General features: G+C 39.1%; 2 pseudogenes across 1 annotated transcript; both read right to left on the reverse strand.

The window, feature by feature from the left end:
• Positions 1-6,592: 6,592 nt before the first annotated feature.
• LOC116274529 lies at positions 6,593-7,367 on the reverse strand (annotated as a pseudogene).
• A 730-nt stretch (positions 7,368-8,097) lies between these two features.
• On the reverse strand, positions 8,098-10,184 carry LOC110742819 (annotated as a pseudogene). Its single transcript, XR_002520940.2, has 2 exons — positions 9,287-10,184; positions 8,098-9,254 (listed from the first exon to the last, which is right to left on the reverse strand). The product of XR_002520940.2 is annotated as a tetratricopeptide repeat protein 4-like (transcript).
• Between the last annotated feature and the right edge of the window lie 2,697 nt (positions 10,185-12,881).

The raw sequence follows: 12,881 nt of genomic DNA on the forward strand, positions 1-12,881 counted from the left end.
CCAATTAACTGATATATTAATAACATTTAAAATAATAATCTCATAGGAAGATTCCAAAAGTTTCTGATTTTATATCTAGCAAAGACTTCATAAACTATGTTTGATTTGTATGTAGAACTCAGGGTGAACATGCCAATGACAGTGGCAATGAGAGGGGTAACTGGGGGCCAGAAGTAATCTGAGGGAGAGGAGAGGAGGGGGTAGAGCATGCTCAGGGAACCATGAGCCATGCAGGATAAGCAACAGGGCAGAATAAACAGGACATACCCATCTGTTTATTCTCTGTGTATAATGTTTTGATTCTTGTTGTACCCTGACTAACCAAGGCGCAGCTCAGGAAGTTGCTGCCAGGATTAGAAAAAGGGAGTTGCACGTTCTCGAAAGGCAATAGTACAGTGCAAAGAATGGTAATTAATCCCCGAAGCACACTTGACCCAGCCCCTAAAGAGCTTTGTGACCTTGGGCCAGGCAGGCAGCTCCCAGGCTTCTGTTTGATCATTTTTGACCTCTTCTGGCTGCAGTGATTCATTTCCAGATGTAGGTTGCTTCAGCTCACCTCAAACTCTTCTTGTAGCCTGTTCTTTGAGAAATGGTAACGTATCTCTTGAAAAGTTTCTTTTTCTTGCAAAGTCACCCAATTCGTGAGTTAATGAGGTCCCACCAGTGATACGATTGCAGAGTCACAAATATCACTAACTGAAAGGAGTAGAAGGAAGGTGGGAAATGCAGACACACCATGGGTGGGTGGCTTCCAGGAGATATAGATGAGACCAGCCCTGTGGTGGGCCAGGTCAGACGGACTTCTGCTTAGACTAGGTGGAAGCTTCTCAGCATTCTGAAGAGTACCACCATCTGACTGGCAGTTTGAAGGTATTGCTTGGGCTGCTGTATCAAGAATAGACTTCAGAAGACAAGGTTGAAAGTAGCAAGACCAGGCCGGGCGCGGTGGCTCAAGCCTGTAATCCCAGCACTTTGGGAGGCCAAGACAGGTGGATCACAAGGTCAGGAGATCGAGACCATCCTGGCTAACACGGTGAAACCCCGTCTCTACTAAAAAATACAAAAAACTAGCCGGGCGATGTGGCGGACGCCTGTAGTCCCAGCTACTCGGGAGGCTGAGGCAGGAGAATGGCGTGAACCCGGGAGGCGGAGCTTGCAGTGAGCTGAGATCCGGTCACTGCACTCCAGCCTGGGCGACAGAGCGAGACTCCGTCTCAAAAAAAAAAAAAAAAAAGAAAGTAGCAAGACCAGTGATAAAGGGGTCATAGCAGTCCAAGTGCACAGTGGGAGTGGAGATAGGAGTTATATTAAGGAGAGAGTCACCAGGATTTGCTGATGGGATAGGTGTGGGCTGTGGAAGAAAGAACAAAGTCAAGAATGACTCCAATGACATTGTCCTAAGCAATTGGAATGATGAAATCACAGTTGTTGAGATGGGGAAGCTGCACATGGAGTGGGTCTGGAGGACAGATTAGGTGTTTGGCTTTGGACATGCTGAGTTTCAGATGTGTTTTGACACACATGTGGAGGGGTTACACTTGAATATGTGAGTCTGACCTTTGTATTGAGATGTTCCTATCCTACCTCTTCCTACCTCTCCCCTGCAAAGGACTGACCTTTGTATCTTCATAAGGCTCTGTGTAGATTCCTGGTATGTCACATTTATTTCAAACGGCTTTACTGAGATGTAATTGATATATCATATTGTTCACCCATTTAAATTGGACAGTTGAATGGTTTTTAGTATATTCACAGAGTTGTGATCGTGTGTACCATGGTCTATTTTTAGAATATTTTTGTCAACCCTTCCACCCTAAAAAAGCTCGTAGCTATTAGGAAACATTCTCCATTTCCTAGCATGGTATTTTAAATTGGTGACAATTCTTATTTTCAAGTCTGTCAGTAAGCCTCTTAATGGTAGGGAACTCCATGTTATTTGTTTTTGCATTTCACCCTATAACAATGACTCAAAAAAGCTTTTGTATGAATGAACTACAGTTTGAAAAATATGACCCCAAGATTGTGTGTCTTTAAGAGAGAACGAGCCCTTTGCATTCCGGTGCTCTTCGTGTGGCTGCCTGTAGCATTTTTCAGATCTAGTTGAGAAACTGATGGGAGAATATGGAGATAAGTCTTATTACTCTTTTCTTTCTTGGCTATACTTCTCTAGCATCTGTTGTGAACAAAACAGAAAAAAGGCTTTCTAAACCTGGTGAAAATATCTCAAATGCAAGGAAGCCGGTGATGAAAAATGCAGTATCAAAGTTCGGGCTGTTATAAACACACAGCATAAATCACATCTGCTCATTAAACTTATTATAAGGAATGATAACAAAAGCAAAGAGATATCTGAAAATCTCTTGGGAAGAATAAAGTAGCTGATAAATTCTTGGTTTTAACTGTTTTATGTCATAAGGATGGATATAATTTAATTTGGGACAAATGTTTCTTGACTCAGACTACAGATTTGGAGCTGAAGGCCACTACTAAGGCAACCTCCTCTAACACCTTCGTTTCAGAGCTGATGAGCTAGATAGTCATGCCCTGTGACCTCTCAGCAAGTTATGGCAGAACTCGCCCAAGAGCAAGGGGCATAATGTATTAATTAGTTTAAACTGACATGCATTATGTACTAACAGGGTCTGGGCAGACCAGTAGCATCTAAATATTATTCTAAGGGTCAGAAGCTTTTTTTCCAATAAAGCCTTATACTGAAAACAATAATTATGGCAGAATTCTTCTGATGGAGCCTGGGAGGTGGACTGCTTTTTCCCGCTGCTGCTGCATCCCTGACCTGGTTTAGTGAGTCCTGGGACTGTCCCTTTGACATCCTTCCTCTGTGTTCTTTTGAAATACAGGAGCCATCCACTGCGTATAGTCACTAGTTTACTTGTTTCTCTTCCCTCCTAAACTGTGGAATCTCTCAATATAATGATTGTGTCTTACACAAAATTGCATATCTCAGTTTCTGAACTCAGCAAATATTAACTTTGTTTTTGACCAGGTTCTTTTCAAGGTGTCGGTGACACATATGAGGGAAACAGTTGACTCATGCTGATGGAGCTTACATTCTATGGGGCAAGAGTGAGCAGAGGGCAAATCATCAAATAAAGAAACAACTATAGACATATTGTGGGGGAAAATACAGCAGCAGAAGATAATAGGAAATGTCAGGACATTTGGAGTGGCTCAATTTGCTGTTTTGTTTTTATTTTTCCCAGAAGGTGAACAAGAAGGCATCTTCAATAAAGTGACGTTTACATAGAGACATAAAGAAATGAAGGGGAGCCATGCATATCAAGGAACACAAGTGCAAAGGCCCTGAGTTAGGATCCTGTATGGTGATTTGTAGGAACGGTAAGGCCAGAGTGGAACACAGCTGGAACAGAGTGAATTAAGAGATGTGGACAGAAAAGTTGCAGGGACTCAGGTTATTTAGGACTCTGTAGGCCATTGTAAATATTTGGGATGGGACACTGGGCAGAGGAGTAACATCATCTCATTTCAGTTTTGGAAGGTTCACTCCAGCTACTCTGTTGACAATGGATTATAGAAGACTGAACATGGAATCCGGGAGACCAGTCAGAAAACAACTTCAGGAATTCAGCTCAGTAATGACAAATTCATCCTTCCCCTTTATTAGGCCTCTCTGCTCCACATTTTTCATTGTCTACATTCCAATCCTTCTGCAAATCCTTTGGCTGTATCACCTAAATATGCTTAGAATCTAATCACTCCTTATCACCACCACCGTTCCCCATATAAGGCACCCTCATGTCTCATCTCATTATTGCCATTAGCTTCCCAGCTTCAGTCCTCTCTATTGCTTCTTCTTAACTCTTAACACAGTAGCCTGTGGTTCTTTTAAAATGTCAAGCAGAAGCAGAAAATGGCAGAGCAGGGAACTCCAAAACTGTTTCTTCACTAAAGCACCAATGAAGTTGGCATAAACTATTAGGATTAACTTTTTAACACTAAGGAATCTAATAAAAAATATATGACAATGAAGGAAGTGTTTCACAAAGAAAAAAGTTCCTAAATTTCAGTAAAAGAGTATTGTGGTGCTTTAACTTACCCATACAATTTACCACTTTCCAGCTTGGTGGTAGCTATGGGGCTGGCTGCCCATGTTACTGACATAACTTGGTGGCCCCAGAGGAGGCACTGCAGGACTTAGTCTCAAACAATTATGATTGTATGTCTGTCTGGTGGCTCCCCGAGTGATTGGTCAGGGAATTCCCTTTGTTTCACATGCCTCTGAACTTTCTCAGGCCTGAAGCAGCCACCTGGGTGGAATTTTAAGAAAGGATTTAAGGCAAATATAATCACTGCTGCTGCCTGGAGAAAGTTATAACAGATAGGAAAAGCAGCAGACAGACTAGACAGGTTAGGAAAAGTCAGGGAAAGAATATAAATATGAGAATAAATATTTTAATAGATTCCACATAATCGGATAATCTGGAAGTCCACGCAAATGCCCAGGACTAGACATGCTCAGAAAAGACTGGAGAACACCATGAACTTTCATCTCTGGCTCCTGTCTTTAGGCTCCTCTGAAGCTGAAAGTGGACATTAAGCAAATGTAAATGGCCTAGCTAAGCATTAAAGGAATGCTCAAACACATAGCCAATCCACAAAGACTTTAAGTATTTTTTGTTACGTTGGGTTTAGGCATTTAAGAAAATCTCTGTTAAATCACCAGCTGACCAGTAAGTTAACAGAACTGGAACTTTGGTGACTACACATAACAGAGAAAACAGTCTTATAAAAAGAATTTAGAAGAGTCACTAAACAACTACAACCTACAAGTAGTAACAGCAAATCCTGGGGAGAAGATTATGATTTCTAGAGTTACACATTATGATATTCAACATGTCCAATTATCAAAAATTTACAACACATGCAAAGAAACAAGAATGTATGGCTCACTCACAGGAAAAAATAAATGAACCAAAACTGTCCCCAAGAAAACCCAGATATTGGATTTACTATAAAAAGACTTTAAATCAGTCATTTTAATATGCTCAGAGAGATAAAAACCATGGACAAAGGAAACCATAACTATAATGCCTAGGCAAATAGAGGTTACCAACAAAGATAGAAAATATAAGAATAGATCAAACAGAAATTCTGGAGCTAAAAAATGCAATCCGAAATGAAAGCTTCACTAGAGAGATTCAGCATAAAATTTGAACAGAAAGAAGAAAGCATCCTCAAAATTTCAAACTGAACTTAAGATAGCTCAATGTAGATTATTCAATTTGAGAAGCAGAAGTGGAAAGAAATGAAGAAAAATGGACATACCTTAACAGAACTGTGGGATACTATCAAGTGTACCATTGTATGCATAATGGAAATACCAGAATAAGAAGGAGAGAAAGGAGCAGAAATAATGGCCCAAATTTTTCAAATGTGAGAAATAACATAAATTGGTATATCAGGGAATCTCAATGGACTTTTAGCCGAAGGGGCACAAAGACTCCATTACACATTATAATTAGACTTTCAAAAGGAAAAGCCAAAAAACAATCTTGAAAGCATGAGGTAAGAAGCAACTTGTCATGTTTTTGTACAAGGAATCTTAAATAAGAAAAAGAGTCAACATCTCATCAGCAAGCATGGAGGGCAGAAGGAATTGGGATAATATATTTAAAGTGCTGATAGAAAAAAAACAAAACAAAACTGTTAACCAAGAATTCTGTCTGGCAAAACTAATCAATGAAGAAGAAATTAAGACATTCCCAGATAAATAAACTTCAAAGAAGTTCATCACTAGTAGGCCTGTCCTACAAGAAATGCTAAAGGTATTCCTTGAGGCTGAAATAAAAGGACACTAGACAGTTACTCAAAGCTGTGTGAAGAATTAAAGAAAACCAGTAAAGGCAACTACAGAGATAAATATACAAGCTAATATTATTGTATTTCTGGTTTGTAACTTCTTTCCTTTTTCTTTTTTCCCCTATATGGTTTAAAATTCAAATGCCCAAAATAATATAAATTTGTGTTAATGGGCACTCAGTGTGTAAAGACAAAATCTGTGATAACAATAGCATGAAGAGATGGATGAGGCTGTATAGTAGCAGAGATTTTGTACACAATTCAGGCTAAGAGGGTATTCATTCAAGCTACATTATTTGTAATTAACATAAGATGTTAATTACAATCTCCAGATTGTGCAGTAGAAAATAAAGAAAATAACTTAAAAAAGTGAAGAAAATAATTAAAAACTATGCAGAAGAGAAAATAAGAATTGAACAAAAATGGACTAGAAAAAATCAATTGCACAATAAAATCCATAATGAAGGAATTGAGAAAAAAATATACAAAATCTACGGAACATAAATAGCAAAATGAGAGAAGGAGGCCTTTCCTTGACAGTAATCACTTTAAATATAAATGAATCAAACTGTTCAATTAAACAGCAGAGATTTTCAGTATGTATTAAAAAACATGATCCAACTATGTGCTATCTAAAGGAGACTTACTTTAGCTATAAAGACACAAAAATGCTGAAAATAAAAGGACAGATAAGATATTTCATGCAACTATTAATCAAAAGAGATCTGGGACATCTCCACTATTATTAGACAAAATACACTTTAAATTTTATTTTTTTCCTTCCAAAAGCTTCATTTCAATTTGATCCAAGGCTTGGGCGAGTGCTCCAGGGTAGTTAAAAAGCTGTCCAGTGGCTGGAGGGAGAGGCTTAGACAGAAGCCCTGTTACTTTGCAAGGGGCCTCCCAGAAGTCACTGGGCTCAGTAGGCTCCTAGTTGTACTTGAAGGTGAGCCTTTCAAAGAGATACTCACCCAGCCCAGCCTCCAGGCCAGCCAGCCTGTGGGGAGGTTGGTCAGGTGGTCATCCATCTTCTTGATGAGTTTAACTTCCTCATCTAGGACATGACTCTCCAGGAAGTCACAGAGAAGGGGATCTGTGCAGGCAGAACTGAGGGCATGAAGGGCCTAGTTCAGATTTTTCTCCAGGGCCATGGTGGCTTCCATGGCATCCAAAGTTCTACCCCACTTATCTTGAGCTGGCTTCTGGAGGTCCTGGAAGATAGCATGCTGCCACACTGGTTTTGTATCTTTAAGAGATGCTTGGTACTCTCATGCTTCTCCTCAGCTGATTTGCAGAAGTAGTAGCCCATGCTTTCCAGAGCCACATCATCATGGTCAAAATAGAAGCCCAGAGAGAAATAGGTTTAGAAGACCTGCAAGTACAAATTGACAAAGTGGTTGATGGCTGCCTCCACCTCAATGGAATAATTCTGATAAATCTGGGAGCTCATGGTTAGTCAGCAAGAAGGAACTAACCACTAAAATGGTGTTGGCTGGTCCCAGAAGCAGGAGATGACTGAGAAGATGGTCCTGAAGGTTGAAAATGGAGAGAAGATTGGAAGGTGGCTGGAGACTGGAAGAAAGAGAGTTCCTGGATCTGTTCCATCCAAACACTGTTGAAGCAAGAGACAGCCACAGGACTGCTGAATGTGCTGCCTAGACTTTAAAATTTATCATAGAAGACAAGAAAATTGTGTATTCAAAAAAGGTTAATCCATCAAGCATATATGACAATGATAAATATACATGAACCTAAAACAGAACCCCCAAGACACATGAAGCAAAAATTGACAGAAATAAACTGAGAAAAAAATTCTACAATAATATTTGGAGACTTTAATATCCCACTTTCAATAGTGAATAGAACAAAGACAAAGTGTCAGTAAGGAAATAGAGGACTTAAACAACACTATAAACAAATGGAATTAGTAGACATGTAAATAATACTCCACTACCACAAACACCAGAATATGCATTCTTCTCAAGTGCACATGTAACATTCTCCAAGCTAGATCTTATGTTAGGCCACAAAACAAGTCACAGTAAATATTAAAACGCGAAAATCATATGAAGTATTTTCTCTTACTACGAAGGAATGAAACCAGAAACCAGTAACAGAAGGATACCTGGAAAACTCAGAAATATGTGGAAATTAAACAACATACTCATAAATAAGCTATAAGTCAAAGAAGAACTTAGAAAATACTCATTTTTTTTTCATGGTAGATAAACTCTTCTTAGGAAGGGGGCAACAAGCTGCTGCAGACAAAGATATACCCTATAACAACAACCCAACATGCTAGAAGGTTTTCCAGTTTAAAAGACACAAAATCTCAAAATGTGAAAACCACAGGGGAACTCAGAGGCCACTGTCCTAGTCTGTCACAGTCCTCCACATGGCAAAGATGAAGGAAACTGGCAATCCTTTTAGGGGTACCAAGGATCTCAGTTTGTATGGTCTTTATAAATGCAGAGCAGGATGTGGCTTTCCTGCCCCCATTTCACCTCAAGTCATCTACAGTGACCACACATGGCTTCCCTCTGTGTTCATGAAATAACTTGAGGCCAGAGTCTCTCAGCTTTAAAGCCTTGGAATCCTATGCATAGTTTGTTTGTGTGTAGATGTGCAGTTTGAAGGGTAGCTTCTGTAACAAGATGTCAAACTCCACAAAAGTTCAGAATCATGTCACTGGATCCTGAGTCCATCTCCACAGACCAGGGTGCCGCTCAGGTCAGTTGCCATGGTAACTGCAGCAGATGGTCCCTTTAGAGATGGAATCCAAGGATGTCATGGCCAAGGCAGAGAATTTTATATCAACTGAAGAAAGTGAAGACCAGCCAGAGAGGCTGCAGTTTAGGGAAACCAGAGGCTCCTCCCCCACCACGATACTAGGAAGGACTATCCCCTTGGTGACAGAAATAAGGCACTGGACTGATTCAGGCGTGCTAGGTTCCCAGCAGAGGAGGGTAAGGGAGGAGATCCAGGGGGCCTGGCTCAGTCATCTTATCTGGTGCACCTTTCTCCCCCAGGATAATTCTTTCAAAAAGGTTTGGATCCTACACAGACCAAAAATGCTGGTGTCAGGGCTTTTACAAAGTACCTGTGGTGCTGTAGAACCTGCAGCAAGGTGCCCTTGGCAGGCACCCGGTACAGTTCTGCCCTGTCCTCATCCTCAACGTAGACCTCCAAATTATCAGAACAATATTTTTGCTCTAGGTCCCGAGAAGGTGTTTCACCAAACATCACCATTAGATGATCAATAAACCTGGAGTCCTCATGAAAGGCAGAGATGACGTCCAATTGGGCATACTCTGGGTACAGAAGGAGCACAGGCCAGCTCAGCCTGCCCTGGTTATCTAGATTCAGCCTGGCTCCATGGGGGTTCTCAGAGCTGAGTTCCTCCAGGAAAAACTCCCCTAGTTCCTCCAGGAAAAAAGGTCCCTTAGACCATCTGAGGCTGAAATTTCATCCTCACAGGTAGTTTCAGACAACCTGATATTCCTAGACTTGACGGCCTCGAGTAAAGCCTCATTCTGATTCCTCTCCTTTTCTTTCAAGTTGGATTTCCCCACATCCCTCTGTTCAATTTGCTTCAGCTTGTCTGCTTTAGCCCTCATTTCCAGAAGCTTCTTCACTTTGGCATCTATCTGCAGTCCCTTATCACATCAGTTCACAGCCTTGGCAAAGTATTTCAGTTCCAGATGGCATAAGCACCTCTTATTGCTTTGAGGTAGCAGGATTTTAGCTTTCTGGCAGCTGTCACATTACTGACAGCAGAACGAAAATTGCCCAGATAGTACTGTGCTGCTGCCCGGTTGGTATAAAGGACAGCATTCAAATCAGGATTTGCACATTTCTTCTTTAATCCTTCAGTGTAGGAAATCACAGCTTTCTTGTAGTCTTTTTCTTTAAAATAATCATTGCCCTCATCTTTATAGGTCTTGGCCTGTTCTTCTGGAGAAAGCTCCTCATCAAAAATAATTGACTGGAGACAAGCCAAGTCAGGATTCTCCCTGGGATCAATTTCTGATGGCACTTTCTTCATAAACAGGGGGACCTTTTCAAATTCCTCCTCCCACTGTTCCTCATGAAAGCCGCCATGGTAAGGCTGGCTCTGGAACTTTTCCAGGAACGAGTTCATGGTGTCGTCTGAGTTGGGATCCTGCTCATGTTGCTCCACAGCTGATGCCCTGCCCTCCAGCCCAGGTCCCAGTGCCGTGAAGTGTAGAAAATACTCTACAATGAATAAAAATAAAATATAATATCCAAAATTTAGGGATGCAATAAAAGCAGTGGTCAGAAGGAACATTTAAGCTCTAAACACTTTTAAAAAGAATGATATTAATAGAAAATCTAATTGTATGTCTTACATAACCACAAAATGAAAAGCAGTCTAAAGCCAAAGCAAGGAGGAGGCAGGAAATAATGATTAGGGGAAACATAAATGACATAGAGAATAGAAAAACAAGAGAGTATCAATGAACCTAAAACTTGGTTCTTTAAAAAGATTAACAAATTTGACAAACCTTTAGCTGTACTAAAAATAAAAGACTACAATAAACAAAATAAAAAATGAAATCATAGACATTACAACTGATACCACATAAATACAAAGGATCAAAAAAGACTACTAATGAACAATTATATGCCAACAAATTGGATTACCTACAAGAAATTGATAAATTCCTACAACATACAACCTACCAACACTGAATCATGAAGAAATAGAAAATCTAAACAGACCAATAGTGAGTAAAGAGATTGAGTCAGTAATCAAAAATTTTACAAAAAAGAAAAGCTCAGTATCAGACAGCTTCACTGATGAGTTCTATCAGTTCTTTAATGAAAATTTACACCAATCATTGCCAGACTCTTTCATAAAATTGAAGAGATGAGAATACTTCATAATTTATTGTATGAGGCTGACATCACACAGATACAAAGCCAGACAAAGAAATTACAAGATTGTCTCTTATAAATATAGATGCAAAACCTCTCAATAAAATCCTATAAAACTGAATACAGCAGCATATTAAAGGGATCATACTCCATGACAAATGGTATTTTCCCAGTAATGCAAGAATGGTTCAACATATGAAAATCACTCAATATAAGAAACCACATGAATAGAATGAAGGGAGAAAAAAGACCCCAAAATATATAAACATTTCAGTTGATGCAGAGGAATCATTTGATAAAGTTCAACATTCTTTTAATGATAAAAACACTCAGTAAATGAAGAATGAAAGATATCTTCTATAACATGATAAAGGTGATATATGAAAAGCCCACAGCTAACATCACATGCGGTATTGAAAGACTCAAAAGCTTTCCCTTAACAATGGGAACAAGAGCAGGATTCCTACTATTGCTATTTCTATTCAATACAGTAGTGGAAATTCTAGCCAGAGCAATTAGAGAAGTCAAATAAATGAATATCATACAAATTGAAAAGAGAGAAGTTCTCCATTCACAGATGACCTGGTCTTATGTGTAGAAAGCCCTAAGGATTTAATAACAAAACTATTAGAGCTAATAAATGAATTAAGCAAAGCTGCAGGACACAAAATCAATAAAAAAATCAGTTGTGTTTCTATACACTAGAAATAAGCAATATGACAAGGAAATTTTTTAAAACTTTCTTTTTATAGTAGCATCTGAAAGAATAGATACTTAGGAATTTAAACAGGGAGATTAAACACATGTACTGAAAACTACAAAACATTGCTGAAATAAATTAAAGAAGGCATAAATCAATGGAATGTGTTCATAGTGTAAGATTTAATATTGTTAAGGTGATAATGCTACTCGATTTGCTTTGTTAATCAAAGCAATCTACAGATTGAATCCAACAATTTTTTTTTTCTTGTGGAAATAGAAAACCCATTCTAAAGTTCATATGAAATCTTAAGGGACCTTGCACAGCCAAAACAATCTTGAAAAGAAGAATAAATGTGGACAACTCACATTTCCTGATTTCAAAACTTATCACAAAGCTACAGTAATCAAAACAGTGAGGTACTTGTATAAAGACAGACTTACAGACCAATAGATTTGAATAAAGATTCCAGAAGTAAACTCTCACATACACAGACAATTGATTTTTGACAAGGGCACAAAAGCCATTCAATGGGGAAAAGGACAATCTTTTCAACAAATGGTGCTGGGAAAACTGTGTATCCACATGCAAAAAAATGAAGTTGAACCTTTTCCTCAAATTATATACAGAAACTCACCAAAAATGAATAAAACACTTAAATATAAGAACTAAAACTACAAAACTCAGATGAAAACATACAACTAAATCTTCATGATCTTAATTTCTTAGATATGGCACCAAAAGGATGAACAATAACAAAAATAGATGAAGGGTAGAAAGCAAAGTGATAATGGAAGATGAGAGTTGAGTGATGTGACCAAGGAATGTCATGGCCTCTAGATGTGGGGAGGTAAGGGACCAATTTTCCCTGGAAACTCCTGAAGGAACTTGCCATGCTGACACCTTGATTATAACCCTTTAAGATACATTTGGGACTGTTGACCTCCAGGACTGTAAGATAATACATTCGTGTTGATTTAAGTCACTGAATATGTGGTGATTTGTTACAGCAGCAATAGTAAACTAATACACAATCTAAATGAAAGTAGGGATTTTTGTCTTCCCACACTCTGCTCACTTCACTACAGAATTTATAGCACTTAGTATATTCTTCAGTAAATATTTGTTGAGTAAAATGAATGAAGCCAGACTTTAGAGTCAGATTACACTTGGTTGGTTAACTGTTGTGAGGAAAGCAGGTGAAAGTTCTCTTGGCCTTGCTTCTGCTTGCACTGGGAAGCACTGTCATCAATGAAGGGGTTGCTGTGGGTTTCAAGAGACAAGAAAAGGTGTGAGAATCTCCCAGGTACAGTGGGAGCTGATCTGTGCTAGGGAAATAAAGTAGTATTGCTTGGTTATTGCTCACTTGGTCACTAATATAACATGAATTGAGACAGTATGGTTGTGTATTTTTCTCCAATTAAGGTTATGGGGAGGCATGGCC

The sequence above is a fragment of the Papio anubis genome, chromosome 4 (assembly GCF_008728515.1).
Source record: "Papio anubis isolate 15944 chromosome 4, Panubis1.0, whole genome shotgun sequence".
NCBI lineage: Eukaryota > Metazoa > Chordata > Mammalia > Primates > Cercopithecidae > Papio > Papio anubis.